The following is a 5796-nucleotide window of genomic DNA, read 5'->3' on the forward strand; positions in this document are numbered from 1 at the left end:
GTGGGGGGAGGAGGGGGAGGAGGAATGACCGGGCCAATATACCGATGACGAGAGGGGAGAGAGGGAGAAGAGAGGTCGAACGAGGGTGCAAAAGGACGCTTCACGGGGGAGCAGCGTCTGTTTTCACGGGGGGTGGTGGCGGGGAGAGGGGATTGGTTTAGAGCGGGGGGGCGAGGGCACACTGAAATCACGTGATTTACGAAAGGCTTGAGCTGGTTTAGATTGAAGAGAACAGAGACAGATTAATGGCATCGTTCACACTGAAGGTTAAGTTTGGCTTGGGCAGGACGCGTCAGGGCTAGACGGCGTTGATGGTCGTTATATGTCTGAAAGTTCAGAGAAAAAAAAGTATGGTCCGCTACCGATTATCATTCATCGTCCAGCAGTGGTTGGCACACTGGCGGTGCAGTCAACAAATGCCATGCCCGACCGCCATTGTCTCCCCAGCGGTAATGTTTGCACACAGATCCGGATATTCACAACAGTATTCACATCGGGCTGAGTCGACCTTGGGGGTTGGACCACTACCTGGTCTGATATCCCTCGCCACTGATGTTAGCCGTGGCCAGGAATGGAACTGAGGTTTGCCGGATTCGTTGCGTAGCGAGTGAATCACTGCTGTCCACATCTCTATATGTACAAAAAAAGGCAAATGTCTCCCGTGTAGCCGACTCAGACTTTTGGTGCAAGTGCTATTGGCGAGTGCCTCAAGTCCAGGGGTTGTGGAGGCGCGGGAGGGGGACGTGGGATTTAACAGAACCTCGCACCGGTCGACGTCTCAAAAGTATCGATGTTTACACACCGTATTAGTACCGTATACTATATACACATTGACACAATGTATGACTATTTAATTATATATATAAAAAAAAACATTTGTAACGAACCTGGGAATGACGGCAAGCCAGGGCATGAAATGAAAGTTACATTTAGTTCCTAATCCACAGGACCCATCACGTGGGAAGTGCTTGCAGCATCAATACACCAATACATTAACCCCGCCACTACGAATGACATTTATCAATAATAATAATGATAAACAATAATTTACTTATTCATCCAGGATAGCCACACCGAGTCCAAGGACTCATTTTCAGGAGGGTCCTGCCTGCAAAGGGTTTTTATTTTAAGATGCTTTCAGCCAATTATTGGTGGGTGCTTATACAAGTGGGAGGCCACCAGAGCATCCGGGGAAAACCCCACGTCTTTCGTGACGGGAAGCAACACTCAATCCCCGTACAGATGGAAACAGATGGCGATTAATCCACTTACTGTACCGCCTTCTCCTGGCGAGCCACGGTATGGCACCTCCTCGACGCCCACGGGAAGGGAGATTCACACCATCTGCGCGTGATCTACCAGCCCTCGCTGCTGCCTACACAGTGCTGGATGGATTACAGGCTACCGCCACATTATCTGGATTATAAGACGCTCTGGAAGGTAAGATCCCCCCCCCTCAATGCTCAATCGAGCAAGACACATTACTCAGCTGAGGGCATGTTTTCTGGACGAGGGGATGGTTTGTGGAATCTCAAGTGTTTTTTTTAGCTCCCAGGTCGCACTCTCAGCTGTCCACGAAAAGGTAATGCAGGTCTATTGCTTGCGGTTAAGAGTGCAGGATAACAACACATGGCGAAATAATACGATGCTCCCAACAAAAAAAAAACACAGCAATGTATCGCCGCTAACAGTGTAATGCTGATCGGATTGAATGAAATGCTTCGGGACGGTGCATACAACATTCAATACGGTGTTGATTGGGTGTCACGTAAACAACGCCGTTACGGCGGGGGGGGGGGGGTGGATAAATCGCTTCGAGGCTCATGGAGTCCACGAGTCCAGGCCACCATATTTCACTTGTCGGTGCCATCCAAGGCGGCACAACTACAGCGGTTCAAACGTCTCTGGCGTGACCACTCACGGCGACCTGTGCGATGAGCGGTGCCATCGAACACCTCACTCGCTTTGGCCCGTGTGAATAAATCGGTACCACTGAAGGTGTTGCCACTTTAAGTGGTTACCAGTTGACTGCTCTGGCCGGTGGACTAAATCCTGCGCTCGTCATGGCTCAAGGTCTACGAGCGCGGAGTGCGTGGCGGTGTTTTGAAGCGACGAGAGGTGGGGAGTCGGCGGAATGGGATGGAGGGAACTTGAGTCATGGTTCTGCCCTGGGTCAGAACGAGGGAGAGTCGCTCAAGAGGCTTGTGACTCCCCGTGTGGTTGCACAAGACAAAGACCCCCCCCCCCCCCCCCCCTCGTATAGCCTCAGCAGACTGTTGGGGCAAGTGCTTTTAGCGAGCAATCTATGAAGACCAGAACGGCACACGAGGGGGTGGGTGGCCAGCACCACGCCCGGTCGCCTATGTCTCCCTAGTAGCCATATATACACACCGTTCCAGGTACTAATTTGAGGCTAAGTCAACTTAGGGAGGGTCCAGGATCAGTTCAGGTAATCGTCATTGGTGTTGGCCATGATCAGGAATCGAACTCAGGTGACCGGATTCATAGTGTGTGTGGTTGCACATGCATACACACTCGGCAAAGTCGACCAGGTGTGGTGCTTGGCCATCCACCCCATCGTGTGTTGTCGGCTTTTGTAGTTGCCCCAACAGTCTGTAAAGGATATACGGGGGATCTTTGTCTTAGCACACACACAGAATAGGGGGGGGGGGGGTGGGGCGGGGGGGATTAAGAAACCTGATTTAAGATTGAAAAAAATTCCCGGAACTTGGGTACACGCAGTGGCCTAGTTTCAGCCGGAATAGTTTGGAACGCTGTTTCAGGAATTATTTTGGCCACGGGACAAACAAAGTGTTTTAATTGGTCCTCGGCATGCTGCGGTGGTGTGTAGACATATATGATGCAACAAAAACATTAATATACAAAGGTATGCAATTGTGACCGACAGGCGTACCTTGTAATCTCGTGGTAGTGCCTTACGCCGGCAAGCCCTACTCCAAGTCAGTCTTAGCAACGTCCCGGGAAAATAACCGTCGAGAAATAAATTCATGGGTGCATGTAACAACAGCAACAACAACAACAAACAAATAAATTAACCGATGTTCCTAACACCCGATCTTTCAAACATGTATCCCGTCAAGGCTTTACGAGCCGTAGGGAAACTTGAAATCGACGTTCGGCTGCAGGGAAAAGGCGGCGTTGACCGCTCCGCCGCTGGACGACGTCGCCGCCGCCGCCACCATCGGCCCCCTGGCAGAAAACGTCGCCCCGTGGAGGGCCTGCGCGGCCGCGAAGATGGGGCCGCTCGTCTCCGGCAGGGCTGCGGAGCCCCCCGCGAGGACCCCAGTGGAGGGCCCCCCGCCGCTGGTGCTGTGGAAGCACCTCGCCTCGTGCTGCCGGAGGAGAGCGTCAAGGCTGTGGAGCTCCACGCGCAGGCTCTCGATCTCGCGCCGCAGCGCCGCGTTCTCCTGCTCCAGGGTCTCGCTCTCCTGCGGGGGGGTTTTGAAGGACAACGCTACGAAATCGTCGACCGCGTAGCCCGCGCGAGGCCGTTGGTTGGGGGTGAGCACCGAGTGTGCTCACGAGGTTACCTCGCCCCACGGAGCTCCCGTGCTAAATAGCCGGGCAACTTGGCCAAACGGGATGAGCCATCTCACAAATCAAATAAATGCTTTTTGGTTCTTAACGGTAAAGTCACGTAGGTAGAAAATAATAGATCACGACGTTTCGATCGCAACACCAGCGACCGTCATCAGGTGAGACAATCACAGCAGGGAAACTGCTGAAGCATCTATTATTTTATACCTACGTGACTTTACCGAAAGAACCAAAGAGTTTGGATTCCTGCTGTCACGAAAGCTTCAAATCAAGATTAAATCAAATAAACTCAAGCCCAAGTAATATATCACGAGTGTGCGTTAAGTCCTCTCGTCGTGGCTTGCGGACCCCGCCATTGACATTTAGCTCGCGCGCGTGGTAATGCTGCTGCTATCATGCGCAAGACACATTTGGTATTCGCTCCATTCCCATAGTGTGAGGCCATCATCACCATCATCAACGAGGGAATATCGCCGCTGTGTTCCGCAGACATGGTCTCAAAACTCCGCGGGCCATGCTTATACATCAGCTTACGGCTGAATGTTTCAAACCCAAATGCACATTAATCTCCTTCCGTTCCTCTTTTGAAGCCTCACCACCTCATCGCCCATTCCCTTCCTCTTCCCTCCCCTCGCCCCTCCACTCCATTCCGTCCCTTCGCCAAAGCCTTTTAGTGACCACCACCACCCCGCCTACATGAACCACACGGACTTGTGGTGAACATGCAAACAAACATACTCTGATAATTCTACATGCAGTCTTTGAACCTGATTGGCCTACACCAGACAGCCTTCTATATGGCCTAGTCGCACCTTTGTCACACCAGAGAACGTCAAAAGGCGAACAGTACATAGACAATGGACGTATCAGAGCATGCATAGCTCGGGATGAGCAGCTCTATGTCATGTTCACCACAAGTACGTGTGGTTAATGCGGACTTGAGCCCTTTCAAAATGTATCTATTTGGCATTTCAAAATCTTAACACCTGTTTTATCGCCAGAAAGGGCATAACCTATTCTTATTTTTTTATACTTTGATACTGGCAAAAAAGGTCCCATGTTATGACACACTGCCATTGGCTACGAACGGTGCGAAAGAAGTTCAACATACATAGAGAGAGCGCACCTTGAGCCAAGGCGCGCTCCCTCTATACAAGTGTAAGGGATGTCAGGGGTTAGGAATGGATAAGGACAGTGGGTTAAGGGGCATGGAGAGGATTCCTGCCAAAAGGAAGGGGGGGGGGCAGTGGAGCGGGAACAGTGTAAGATTTGGTGGAGCAGGCGAGTAGATAGAGGAGGGGGGCTGGGGGCATTCTGGCGGAGAACGGATTGGGAGGGGGGGGGCTGTGGGAAAGTGTGGACTGGGGGAAATTAAAGGACGGACCCCCCACCCACCCCACCCCACCCTCCTTCCCAACCTCGTGTCGGCGCTCCTTTACATGAGTATAAATTAAGATAGGGGCACATTCAGTCCATCGGTGTGGATACCTGGTGGAGGATATCGGCTCGCTGCGTCTGCTTCTGCCGGCTCTTCTGAGCCGCCACGCGGTTCTTCTCGCGCCGCGTGCCACGGCGCCCGCCCGGGCGAGGCGGAGAGTCCTGGCCGACAGGGCGAGGGAACCGTCAAGAGGGAATGAGAATCGCGAGTTGAACACGCAGTTCTAAGTAGGCTTTCGCGATCGATATTATTAATAATGTTGTTTTTTGGCGGGGGGAAGCGGGGAGTGGGATTGGTTCGCGTAAATTTAAATGTGTCGTTAACCCACCAACACCACCACCACCCGACACAGCCAATTATCAAGATTTGTCACGTCAGCAACACGTGCCGATGAGTTACGACCTCTGACCCCTGTCTATTGGAGAGTAAACCCACAACATTTACGTTTCGCCGGCGATTACAACAGCTTCATCAGGCGATTTGCCAGCATTCTGGCAAATCGACGATACAGATTCCTGGCAAATCGATGCATCAAAATATATACTTACAATAGGCGACGTGATGGGCAATGTCCCTTCTTCATAGAACATGACATATCTCTATGGAATGCCTCTATAAGCGTTGTCTCTTATGCGTTCAATTTCGTTCTGAGCAAAATGCACTGCTACGGTTTAACAGGCGAATGCACCAAACCAGGGCGTGTGCCTTTTGATGATAACAAACTTTATATTTTGAGTGGCACTCTGTCGTGTAGGCTCGCTTAACATTTCAGGCAGTTGCCCGTCTTCATGGCACATTAT

At 51.7% G+C, this 5796-nt stretch overlaps 1 long non-coding RNA gene across 1 annotated transcript; it reads left to right on the forward strand.

Moving 5' to 3' along the window:
- The first annotated feature begins 724 nt into the window (after window positions 1-724).
- Window positions 725-3861, forward strand: LOC142929743 (uncharacterized). The gene is made up of 2 exons (XR_012945891.1): window positions 725-1440; window positions 3102-3861. It is a non-coding gene; the product is annotated as an uncharacterized LOC142929743 (long non-coding RNA).
- Window positions 3862-5796: the final 1935 nt, after the last annotated feature.

Source organism: Petromyzon marinus, chromosome 33 (genome assembly GCF_048934315.1).
Source record: "Petromyzon marinus isolate PM22_M1 ecotype Great Lakes invasive population chromosome 33, UKy_Petmar_22M1.pri1.0, whole genome shotgun sequence".
In the NCBI taxonomy this organism is placed as follows: domain Eukaryota; kingdom Metazoa; phylum Chordata; class Hyperoartia; order Petromyzontiformes; family Petromyzontidae; genus Petromyzon; species Petromyzon marinus.